This window comes from Solanum dulcamara, chromosome 12 (genome assembly GCF_947179165.1).
Source record: "Solanum dulcamara chromosome 12, daSolDulc1.2, whole genome shotgun sequence".
NCBI lineage: Eukaryota > Viridiplantae > Streptophyta > Magnoliopsida > Solanales > Solanaceae > Solanum > Solanum dulcamara.
In genome coordinates this window covers 23,903,405-23,917,151 of record NC_077248.1, presented here as the reverse complement: position 1 = coordinate 23,917,151, position 13,747 = coordinate 23,903,405, and positions in this window count along the sequence as shown.

The window sequence follows — 13,747 nt, the reverse complement described above, 5'->3', positions numbered from 1 at the left end:
ACTAATTAATTACTTAAGCTTCCTAATTTTGAATAATGTACGAAAAATACAGAATAGATGTATTTGATCGAAAATGGTTTAACCCTCTAGAATGATATTATTTGGTATGAATTTCTCAAAATGATAAAACATGTAGCAAATGTTTATACATATTTTTAATTATTATTATTATTATATAAAAAATAAAATTTATGCAATAAATTTGCCGAATAAAATGAGAAAGTTTATCAAAAAATTATTTTCATGTTTTATGAAAGTTTTGTTATTTATTTATTATTATTATTATTATTATTATGAAAGATTTAATTAATTAAATATGGAGAACCAAAATTGGGTGTAAAAAGTTCTACCCAAGCTAGTTAAACTCCTAAGTATTCAGTTCCTCCTATGTCATTCATATGCATGCATGTTCATGAAAAAGTTGATTTTAAAGTTGTGATTTATGTTAAGCTGAAGTTTTCATGTTCCAGCATTTTAAGATGTCATCATGTTCATGTTAGGTTGCTAGTCCTCTTTTCGTGTCCTTCCTATGATAAGTTAATCTCATTCGAGAACGAATGTTTCCAAGAAGGAGATATTGTAAGACCCCGTAAGTTGGAAAGTTGGAACCAAGAAGGAAAGTCTCAAAATTTCAAACCCATCCATATGAACGAGTCCCTCTATGGTACCTAGAGTCTTCCACAGCTCATAAGGTTGGGTCGTAGAGTAACCCTTCGAACAAAGTTTGATGCTGCCCTCAGGAGAGGATCAATGGCTTGTCATGATAGGTCATCCTTAAGATGTTGGTTTGTAGAAACCCCTCGTGAGCTAAGTTCAGAGGCCATGTTTGAAGGATCCCTCAGGGACAAGACTCCTCATGTTTTATGAAAGTTTTGTTATTTATTTATTATTATTATTATGAAAGATTTAATTAATTAAATATGGAGAACCAAAATTGGGTGTAAAAAGTTCTATCCAAGCTAGTTAAACTCCTAAGTATTCAGTTCCTCCTATGTCATTCATATGCATGCATGTTCATGAAAAAGTTGATTTTAAAGTTGTGATTGATGTTAAGCTGAAGTTTTCATGTTCCAGCATTTTAAGATGTCATCATGTTCATGTTAGGTTGCTAGTCCTCTTTTCGTGTCCTTCCTATGATAAGTTAATCTCATTCGAGAACGAATGTTTCCAAGAAGGAGATATTGTAAGACCCCGTAAGTTGGAAAGTTGGAACCAAGAAGGAAAGTCTCAAAATTTCAAACCCATCCATATGAACGAGTCCCTCTATGGTACCTAGAGTCTTCCACAGCTCATAAGGTTGGGTCGTAGAGTAACCCTTCGAACAAAGTTTGATGCTGCCCTCAGGAGAGGATCAATGGCTTGTCATGATAGGTCATCCTTAAGATGATGGTTTGTAGAAACCCCTCGTGAGCTAAGTTCAGAGGCCATGTTTGAAGGATCCCTCAGGGACAAGACTCCTCATGTTTTATGAAAGTTTTGTTATTTATTTATTATTATTATTATGAAAGATTTAATTAATTAAATATGGAGAACCAATATTGGGTGTAAAAATTTCTATCCAAGCTAGTTAAACTCCTAAGTATTCAGTTCCTCATATGTCATTCATATGCATGCATGTTCATGAAAAAGTTGATTTTAAAGTTGTGATTGATGTTAAGCTGAAGTTTTCATGTTCCAGCATTTTAAGATGTCATCATGTTCATGTTAGGTTGCTAGTCCTCTTTCCGTGTCCTTCCTATGATAAGTTAATCTCATTCGAGAACGAATGTTTCCAAGAAGGAGATATTGTAAGACCCCGTAAGTTGGAAAGTTGGAACCAAGAAGGAAAGTCTCAAAATTTCAAACCCATCCATATGAACGAGTCCCTCTATGGTACCTAGAGTCTTCCATAGCTCATAAGGTTGGGTCGTAGAGTAACCCTTTGAACAAAGTTTGATGCTGCCCTCAGGAGAGGTTCAATGGCTTGTCATGATAGGTCATCCTTAAGATGATGGTTTGTAGAAACCCCTCGTGAGCTAAGTTCAGAGGCCATGTTTGAAGGATCCCTCAGGGACAAGACTACGAACTTGCAAGACGGGTCGTAGAAGCTCAGAAGGGTCATAAGAACCACCCATCACAAAACTTCAGACTTGTAATTTGCAGGGTTTTCATACATGCAGGACGAGACTTGAGAATGAACCATTCCTGATACGACGGTTCATAAACAATGGTCGTTCATAAACTTCAGAGACTACGTTTTTAGGCTTTTTTTCTCAGGCTTGCAAGATGAGTCGTTTAAAAGACTCATCACTACTTCGATGACCCACAGAAGGGTGTCCGTAGGGCTAATTTTTCAGATGTAATGAGGAAAAATTGTGTCTTTTCCAAGTTTGATTCAATGAACCTAGACACTTTTTTGGCCAAGTTCAAATTCTATAAATACACTTTTCTTCAAAATCCTCTCCTATTCAATTCATTCTCTTAAAATTTCTAAGGAAAGGAATTTAAAGTGAAACACCCCCTAAAACGTTGTATGTGGTGTTTTAATTTTCGATGAAAATGATATTACTTCTATATTTTAGGCATAAATTTTCAAGGTTTTGTCCAAATTAGGTTATTAAAATTTTTTAATAACCCCAACTTCATTACCTACAAGTTTTGTTAAGACCATATCTTAAGATTCGGATGCTAAGTAGGTCAAATAAATTAATTTTTGTAAGATATAATGCTTTGACAAAATGGAGTATTTGTAGAAGAAAACTCATATCTCACTGTAGGTGCTTCAAATTGGTTGATTCTTGAACTACATGAAAATAGACTTCTAGAGCTACAATTCATATGAAGACACCAAATCCTAATGAGGAAGTTATTTTGTTCAAACGAAGCTTCGGAAAGGGTATTCCATTAAAAGAAGGTTCATCTCACCAATCATAAAAAGATCTAGATCCATTTGACATCACCCATGGCATCAACAGTTCTCCATTTAGCATCACCCATGACATCACAATCTTCCATTGAATTTTCAAGATCATTCTTTGTAATTATTTTTATTTATTGTTAGGTCCTTCCTCCACACCTATAAATACCCATCTTATTTCCTTATTTTATTCATCAAGCTTTCTCAAATAATTCTTCTATCTATACACTTCTTTACTCATTCTCAAATATAGTTTATTTTTTGATAGTGTAGAAATACTATTCCAGTGATTCTTATACTCCGAGTAGTACAGAAAACGCTCCAGTGAGGAGAAAAGGCTAGGGGTTCAAGAGTGTTCATTGAGTTCTTCAATTTGAAGTAAAGCTTCAGATTCCAGGTATATAAGGCTATTAATAGCATTAGATTGAGTTTGTCCATGCGCCCAATATTTAAATTCATCGTAATTGAGTTATAATTTAGTTTTACCCTAATTCTTGAATTCTAAATGAGTTAATTCTTCTTCTATTGAGTTAGATATATTTATACATTGAGATTATTATTATTTTTATCTCTCATATTATTGGAATTGTTGTTCATGACTACTTTCTCATGAACCCTAATTGATTTGATGTTCATGCGTGTTTTGAGTAAAGATGTTGGCTTTTAATATGCATTAGCAAAAAGAGTGATTTGAATTAATATTATATGTGTAATTTATTGAGTTTTGAAAGAGCAAAAGCATTGGGCTTAAATGAATTTGATTCTTTGGGTTAAATGATGTTTTGAGTAAGATGTTTTGAAGTATAATGATTTGATGGAGAGGTAATGATGATGATGGTTCATTAAGATGAGTTTGATGTTTTAAATTAAAGTCCAACAAGACTAGATGATGAGATTAATATGAAAATATATTTTGGGAGTAGTATTGAGCACCGAGTTGGGTAAGAATTTAATTAACTCAAACCACAGAACTACATAGCAAGCGTAGGATGGAGGATGTGCCTCTTAAGTCCCAAAAAAGAACTTTGATGATTGGATCCAAGATGGTGATGTCCTTTACCCTAGAAAGGTATTGGATGGATGTGACAATGACATCGCTTCATTGTATCATCACTAGCTCATAAGTGATGGTTTTCGGTTAGAGAAACTCCCAACTGAGTAAGCATTGCTTATTATTATTTTTAAACTTGCATTACATATTGATGTTGAGTTCTGAGCTGAGTCTTCTTGAGAGGAGTTTCTAGATATTTGTCCTTACTTTTCTGCCATTTTACATACTCGTACATTTTATGTACTGACATCATTCCACTTGCATCATTCTATGATGCAGATACAGGTGTTAGAGATTCTCAACAGGCGCATCGTTGAAGGTCATTACTTTCCAGCTATTTGGTGAGTCCTTCTTGTATTCGGAGGAACTCTTTATCCTTTTATTACTGTTGAGTATTATGTTTTTTTTGAGGTAGCCACTGACATGTTATTGGCACCGTCTGATAATGTTAGAGGCTTCATAGATAGAGTTTGATGATGTAATCAGAGTAGTTCTCCTTTGAAACTATTTCTTCTGAGGATTATTTTTTTCCTTTGATGTTGATGATGGAGAGCCCATATTATAGTTCTTATTTTCACTTAAGTCTTCCACTGATGAATGAATAAGGGATAAGACCAAGTCATTCTCCCGGAGGTCAGAGATGGTTTTTGAGTGTCGGCCACGCCTAGGGTACCCTTTTGGGGTGTGACACAAAGTCTCTCAAGATTTCTTCAAGGTTCTTATTCAATTCTAGTGAATTCAAGCAAGGTATGTGGGGATTGATTCACGGGTTCCTTTCATCCATGAAGTCTCAAGGTTTTTTCAAAGTTTTTTTCAATTTCAATTGATTATGAACCCTAATTTTGATGAATTGCATTTGGATGATTTAATTCCATTATGAGATGTTATCAATGATCATTATATGAATGTTTTCATATGAATTGCATGATTTTAAGTTGAACTATGAATGCTCATGCATGAAGCTATTTTCAAGTTAAGATTATGAAGTTAAAGATGATTTTCATGAATAGATTATGAATTCAATGATCTTCAAGTAAAGTTTTCATGGTTTAAGTTGAGATTTTGATATTTATGATGGAATTTATAATGATGATCAAAGTTAAAGATGATTTTTATTAGTTAATCATGAGTTAAATAATTTACAAAGATAGTTTTCAATGAGTTACAATTGAGATTGTGACTTTTGAAGTTAAGTTGAGATAATGATCAGAGCTAAGATCATTAGATGTTTTGAGATAATGATCAGAGTTAAGCTCATTAGATGTTTAAAGATAGTGATAAGGACAATTCTCACTGAAGTTGTAGATTCTTATGAATCACCAAGTTAGATGAGCTATTCCTAAATGTTTCAAAGATGGATTGATAGGTAGTTACTATCTTTCCCTACTATGTTATGAGTATGTTTTACGAGTTTTCGTTGGGATATTGACTAAGCACCGAGAAGACTTTTTGGTGAGATTCGGTTGGATAACGCAATTGGTTATCCAAGGGAATTCTCGTATCAACCTAAAGTCCCAAACTACGTTGCCCACGTAGGATGCCTTCATGGCCTAGCTAGTGGATCCACATAGCCAGTTGAGTTGAGTTAAGTTGAGTTATCTTTAGAGTATGTGCTGGAAAAGTAGCCTCCCCTATTTTGATGCAGGAGTCATCGACTTATCTCAATGCAGAAGTCATTGGATTCCATGTAGTAGCTCCCATGGTCTTAATTGTCGGTTAAAGGTCTTATCCTACACAAGTTCAAGTTAAGCTTTAAGCTATCAAGTTATGAGTTGAAAGTTGAAGTTTTATGCTATGCATTGACCAAGAATTTCTTATGTTTTAAAAAATTGCTTTTAAGCTATAATCATGTTCATTATGATTGGTCATGCCTCTTATGGCAAATTGATTATGTTATCTTACTTGTCATACATACCTCACATACTTAATACATTCAAATATACTAACACATATTTTACTTATATTGTCTCATAATGTAGGGATGGACAACACTCAAGACTACCCTTCTCGTGGCTAGAGTTTTCCTTAGATTTCTAAGGATTTGATGAGTCCTCATTCTACCGAGGAAAGGAAATTATTCATGTTTCTATTGCTTATACATTTCTTTTATTGCTAGGGTGAGCTAGGATCTTGTCCTAATCCCCCGTCGAAGATTAAACTAGAGGCATGTTTAGACGATGTTTTTGGTGTAGTCCGGTTTGGACGTTTATAGAGTTGGGTTTGCCTAAGTCCCTTACCCCACTTATGATTACTTTCTCTTATCTTTATATTTTTCTTTACCTTATGTATGCAATGAATGCTAAGATGGCTTGTGGTTGGGGTCCCTCGCTTCCTGATTGCCGTACTACGACTAGGCCCTAGGTCGGGTCGTGACACTTTTGGACTCAAGTCTTGGTTTGAAATTCATTTGTTTCTAATAAATGGGCTTTTTCCCATCTTTAATTTTAAAAAATGGGTCAAATTGGGCGGGCCATGACTTAATCCAAATTTTAAACCAATTGAGCCTAATCCATTTGATCCCAAAGTAAATTTGCGTGGGTCATGACCCAACCCAATTTTTATTTCAACCCATTTTGATATTCTCAATTTTAACCCAACCCACCTATTTGACACCCCTAGATGAGACTGTTATGAACAAGTGAGTTCTCACCCTTGTTGTTATAAATAGAGAGGTCGCCTCTCAGTTTTCAATATCAAAATTTCTCCCTCTTCTACAGATATTTTCTTACAAATAAATTTATATTTTTGTGTGATTTCGTTGCGGCATTCTGAGGTACCGCTACTTCTTTAATATTTTATTCATTTTATCCTAAGAGGAAATAATCCATAACCTCAGCTATAGTGAGGAGATTAAATTCCTTGAGGACACATAGTGAATTATGTAGACTTGGATACTGTTTCTTTCTTTTCATCTTAGTTGTTTCTGGTTTACTAACTTTAAATACAAGAGTTAACAAGCTTAACGAATTTAATATTTTTTCTATTTTTGAAGGTTCTGGAGTTTAAAAACTTTTGGGATTTCTACTCTGTCTGAATCTATTACTGATTTGAAGAATATAAAACCTTCATTAGTATTTAAGGTTCATCTGATTAACTATTGGAAGAATATAAAAACTTTATCGTTAAACTAGAAATAAGTTATATATTTCTGCTTCATCTTATATTCTGTTTAGGGGTTGGAGACTAAAATCGAAAGACTTTTTACTCCACTAACTAACTTGGTTTAAACAAATAAATCTTCATCAAGTTAATTAAGTTTTTATTTTTCTCGGTTTGACATATAAAAACTTCATCGAGTTGAACAAAAAATCCTATTTGGTCATTTTGTCGTGTAATACTACTTTTGTTTTGTCAAATAGAATGAAAGATACAAATGTATCCAGTTTTAAAGTAAATACAATGTCTTCAACTAGTCGAACATCAATTTCTATAGCAATGGCTACTGCAGAAAAACCTAAAAAGTTCACCAGTATTGACTTCAAACGGTGGAAGCAGAAGTTATACTTCTATCTAACTATCCTCAGTCTACAACGCTTTATCAATGAAGATATTCTTGTGTTAGAGGAAGGAACTCCTAAAAATGAAAAATTTATTTTGACTGAGGCATGGAAACATTTTGATTTCTTTTGTAAGAATTACATACTCAATGGATTGAAAGGTGGCTTATATAACCTCTTCAGTGTTTGTAAGTCCTCTAGAGAACTCTAGTCTGCTCTTGAGAAAAAATACAAAACTAAAGATGCAGGCTTAAAGACGTTTGTGGATGCAAGATTTTTGGACTATAATATAGTTGATAGCAAGAGTGTCATGTCTCAATTCCAAGAACTATAGGTCATTATTTATGATCTCCTATCAGAAGGTATGATCAAATTCAATAGTTTTACTGTTAAAATTATTGAATATGTTATTAATTTTAAATTATTCATTGTAGGTATGATCATAAATGAGACATTTCAAGTAGCAGCATTGATTGAAAAACTGCCTTCTTTATGGAAAGAATTTAATTTGAAGCACAAGAGAAAGGAGATGACTCTTGAAGAGTTGATTGTTCGTCTAAGGATCGAGGAATACAATAAGGCTATCGAGAAGAAGGCTAAAGGAAACTCAACAATTATGGGAGAAAATATAGTTGAAGCTGGTCCAACTAAATCAAAAAAGAGGAAGAAACTTCTGGACAAAAGAACAATCCTAGTGAAAAGAAATTCAAGGGAGACTACCACAACTGTGGAAAAACTGGACATAAAGCTATGGAATGTCGTGCTCCCAAAAAAGAAAAGAAGAAAGGACAAGCCAACATGGTTGATACAAATGGAAATGTTGAAAACTTGTGTTCAATTCTAATCGAATGCAACCTATTAAGAAATTCCAAAGAATGGTACCTTGATTCAGGAGCCACGTCACATGCTTGTGCGGTTCGAGAAGCGTTCGCTACTTATTCCCTTGTTGCACCTGATGAGACTATCTATATGGAAAATTCTGCAGCGGCTAAGGTTGAAGAATATGGTAGAGTATTCCTCAAAATAAAATCCAACAAGGTAGTGACTCTAAACAAAGTTTAGCATGTTCCGGGACTGAGAAAGAACATAGTTTCTGCTAGTTTTCTAATAAAAAATGGATATAAGTGCGTTCTGATTTCAGACAAAGTAGTAGTTAGTAAGAATGAAATGTATTTAGGAAAAGGCTACCTCACTAAGGGCCTTTTCAAACTGAAAGTAATGGTTGTTGATAATAATAAAGTTCAAGCTTCTTCTTACTTACTTAAGTCAAATATTATGGAATTCACACTTAGGACATGTCAATTATAAAACCTTGTGAAATTGATCAACTTAAATGTATTGCCTAACTTTGAGTGCAATAAATCAAAATCTCAAGTGTGTGTTGAATGTAAGTATGCTAAGCATCCTTATAATTCTATTGAAAGGAATTTCAGTCCCTTAGAGTTGGTTCACACAGATATTTGTGATATGAAGTCAACACCAACTTTTCATGGGAAAAAGTATTTTATAATTTTTATTAACGATTGGACTAGACATTATTATGTCTATTTGTTGAATAATAAGGATGAAGCAATAGAAATATTTAGACAATACAAAATTGAAGTTGAAAATCAGTTGGAGAAAAGGATAAAAATGACAAGAAGTGATAGAGGTGGAGTGTATGAATCTTCTTTTGCAGAAATATGTTTGGAAAATAAAATCATCCATCAAATTACTACCCCTTACTCACCTCAATCTAACGGAATTGCAGAAAGAAAAAATTAAATTTTAAAGGAAATGATGAATGTCTTATTTATAAGTTCATATTTACCACAAAACTTGTGAAATAAGTCATTTTTACAGAAAATCGAATACTCAATAGAGTTCCCCATAGAAAAACATAGTCTATTCCATATGAAAAATAGGAAGGAAGAAAACCAAACTTAAAATATTTCAAAGTATGGCGGTGTCTTGCCAAAGTCCAAGTTTCTAAACTTAAGAGGGTCACAATAAGACCTAAGACTGTGGACTGTGTTTTCATTGGATATGCTAAAAATAGTAAAGCATGTCGAATTTTTGGTTCATAAGTCCAAACATCCGGATATTCATGATAATACGGTAATTCAATCAGATAACACTAAGATTTTTGAACATATCTATCCATAAAACTAAATTTGAATTGTCTAGTGTAAGTTCTAAACGACCTCGAGAAGAATCAAAAGAGAATGTACCTAATAAAGAAATCCAAAGGCATAGTAAATATCAAAGGACATCTACTTCCTTTGAATCTGATTTTGTAACATTTCTTCTTGAACATGAGCCTCAAACATTTAAAGAAGCTATGTCAGTTGTGGACTCATCCTTTTGGAAAGAGGCTGTCAGTATTGAGATTGATTCAATCTTGAGAAACCATACTACGAAATTGGTTGATCTTCCTCTGGGAAATAGACCTTTGGGTTCAAAATGGATTTTCAAAAGAAAAATGAAAGCTGATGAAACTATTGACAAATATAAGGCAAGACTTGTCATCAAAGGATTTATATAGAAATAAGGCCTTGATTATTTTGATACATACTCACCTGTAACTAGGATTACATCCATTCAGATATTAATTGTACTAGTTGTTATGTATAACCATGAAATCCATCAAATGGATGTAAACAACTTTCTTAAATGAAAAATTGGATGAAGAAATTTATATGGAACAACCCAAGGGTTTTGTGGTTCCTGGTAAAGAAACGAAAGTGTGCAAACTTGTTAAGTCACTTTATGGACTAAAACAAGCACCCAAACAATGACATGTAAAAATCGACCAAACCATGTTGGCAAATAGATTTAAGATTAATGAGTATGATAAATGTGTTTACATTAAATACACTCCAAAAAAAGTTGTCATTGTTTGTTTATATGTGGATGATTTGCTAATAATGAGTAACGCTATTGAAAACATAAATGCTACTAAATGTATGCTTTCTAGTAAGTTCGATATGAAAGATCTAAGAGTTATCGATTTGATATTGGGAATTAAGATTCACAAAAATCCTCAATATCTAGCATTGTCTCAAACTCATTATATTCAAAAAGTACTTGAAAAATGCAAGCACTTAAACTTCACAAGTGCAAAAATACTAATTGATGTGAACTTTGATCTTGCTAAGAATAAAGGTGAAAGTCAGGCTCAATTGGATTATATAAGAGTGTTGGAAAGCTTGATGTACATCATAAACTCTACACAACCAAACATAGCTTGTGCTATAAGTAAATTGAGTCGATACACAAGTAATCCCAACCAAAATCATCAGATGACAATGAAATGGGTTTTAAGGTATTTAGAATACACTCAAAAAAAATTTTGCATTATAATAAATATCCAGCTGTTGTTGAAGGATATAATAATGCAAATTGGATTAATGGGTCAACTGAAACTAAGTCCACAAGTGGATAGGTTTTCACCATTGATGGAGGAGCGATATATTGAAAATCATCCAAACAAACATGTATAGCTCACTCTACAATGGAGTCTGAGTTCATAATCTTAGACAAGGCCGATGAAGAAGAAGAATGGCTCCAGAATTTCTTAGAAGTCATTACATTTTGGCCCAAACCAATGGCTCATATCTGTTGTAACACCCCAATTGTTTTTTACCAACACTCTAATCATTCTTCATATGTGTGTAGACTCGAACTGAATGACTTGTAATTTTAGTATGAGTTAGGATAAATTCCTAAGTATTTGAAGGGTATTAGATGTGATTTAGGGTCATAAGGGATCCCTAAAACCAAGCCAAGTCCAAAGAATTTCTATCGGCTAAGTTTTCGAATAAGTTCGTATAAGGATCAACTTCAAATGACCATATCTCCTAGAATATAACGAATTGGATGGCCCATGACCTATCAAATTAAAGGTCTTTAAGTATTCTTTCCAAATCCACTAATATTGTATTTTTTGGACTTTGGAGTAAAAGGTTATGATCATTTTACTCAATCATATACGGACAGGACAACTCGACGAGCTCACCTGCCAATTTGGCGACTCGCCGAATGGTTTAGAGACAAGCCGATTTAGCTCTATGAATGGATTCGAAATCTTCTATAAACTGTTATTTTAGACGAAATCAAACACCCTTTAGTGACTCATCGAATGGTTCAGCAAGGAGACCCCCAACTCACCAAAATTACAGACGGAATTTATTAAAAGGTGATTTTTCTCAATATTTCAACCTAATAATATTCTTATACGTAGAGACACTCTCAAAATCCCAAATTCTCCAACTCCCAAAGATCAAGAACTTCAATAAAGGGATTTCTCCAATATTGGGAGATCTAAAGACTCTGAGTTCAAGATCTCCTTCACAAATCATAGATTGGTTTCTCAACTTCAAGCTACAAGGTTCCAAACCCAACACTTTTATCCAATAACTCCTAAGATTCAAGTATGTAAGGTTAACACAACGTTGGACCGAATTTGTCCACGTGCCCCTTCATCTTTATTGATTCAAATTGAGTTGAGTTGGAGTTTTCGAGTTCCTTAAATTGAATTCATGAGTTATCTATTGTCTTTTGGGTTCCTTGTACATATTTAAAATACGTATTGATTTTTCTCATCAGTTGAGTATTTGATTTGGATGCATGTTCATGTCTTTATTCACATGAACCCTAATTGAAGATTATATTTGATTTTGAGCATTGATTGTCCAAGAGTTTAATGTTTTCACATAAGTTGATTTTTTTTCATTATTTTGAATATGGATATCTTGGGCATAAATGATGGTTTAGAGACAAAATTTTAATGAGTTGTGATTGATTTTTAAAAATATATTTCTGAAAGAACTTGATGAGTTGAGCATGAGTCGAGCCCGAGTTGAATTGAAAGAGTTTTTAGAATTTTTAACCGTTTGATCATGATTTTGCTATGCATTATTTTGAGTCAAAATTGCATATTTTAAAGAGATTTAAAAGAGTTGAGAATTTAATCTCAATGAGTGGATTGAATTGAGTTTATTTGAAAGAGCATAATGATTGAAACGAGATTGAGTTTCGATGGGAGTCCAATAAGACTATTCGAAAGTTTTGATTGACCCGAATTATTTAAGTTGCATGAGCATATAGAGTTTTGGAAGTAGTATCGAACACCGAATTGAGTGAGAATAAAATTCAATAACTATGTAGCCATCATAGGAGAGGATTGAACCGTTGAAGTTGGATATTTCCCTATTCCAGTGTCCTAAAAAGATAGGACTTGATTGATTGGTGGATCCAAATTGGTAGATTTGTCCTTTACCTCGGCAAATATTGGACGGATGTGGCAACGACATCGATTCATTGTACATCACCTACTTATAGGTGGTGGAATTATTGTCGGTTAAGAGAGACTCCCAGATTGTGCATGAAAGTATATGACATATTTTGAACAAGTTGCATATTGCTGAGTCCTTCTTAAACATTGTTATATTTTATACGTGCATATCATACTGAGTTAGGTGAGTTTTATTCTATCTTGAGTACCTTTGTTGTATTGTTATTTCATTATGCCATATTACATACTCGTACATTCCATGTACTGATGTCTATTTGGGCCTGCATCATTTTATGATGTAGGAACAGGTGTTAGAGATCATCAACAGGAGCTTCGTTGAAGATCTATTTCTTTCCTGATAGCAGTGAGACCTCCTTGCCTTTGGAGAGATCATATTCATTCTTTCCATTGCTTATGAGTAGTTTTTTTGAGGTATCCATGAACTTGTCATTAGCACCATTTAGGTAGTAGAGATAGAGGCTTCATAGATTAGATAGTGATGGATTTATTTTGATGTCTTTAACTCTTGATTAGTTTTCTTTCAAACTATGTTTTTTATTTGAATGATGCTGATTGATGATTGAGTTAGCCCACTAAAATTTATTTTTCTCTTAAACTAAATTTTTCGCTGAATCAATGAATGTGTGATCAGGCCAAGTGGTTCTCTTGGAAGCCAGCAATGGCTTCTGAGTGCCGGTCACGCCTAGGGTACCCTCTCGGGGCGTGACATATGCATACATTTTATGATAGTCAAGCTATCATAGGAAGAGCTAAGAGTGTTATGTATAATTGTAAGTCTCGTCATATACGATAAAGACGTTATACCGTTAAGAAACTACTCTCTAGTGTAATTATCACAATTGACTATGTAAAGTCAAAAGATAATGTGTTGGATCCACTTACAAAAGGCCTAATTAGATAGGGGGTTAAGAGATCATCAAAAAAATAGGAATATGGCCTAGGACAAAGCATCATGGCTATAAATCTACCTAGAAGACTGGAGATCTCAAGATCTAGGTTCAAGGAAA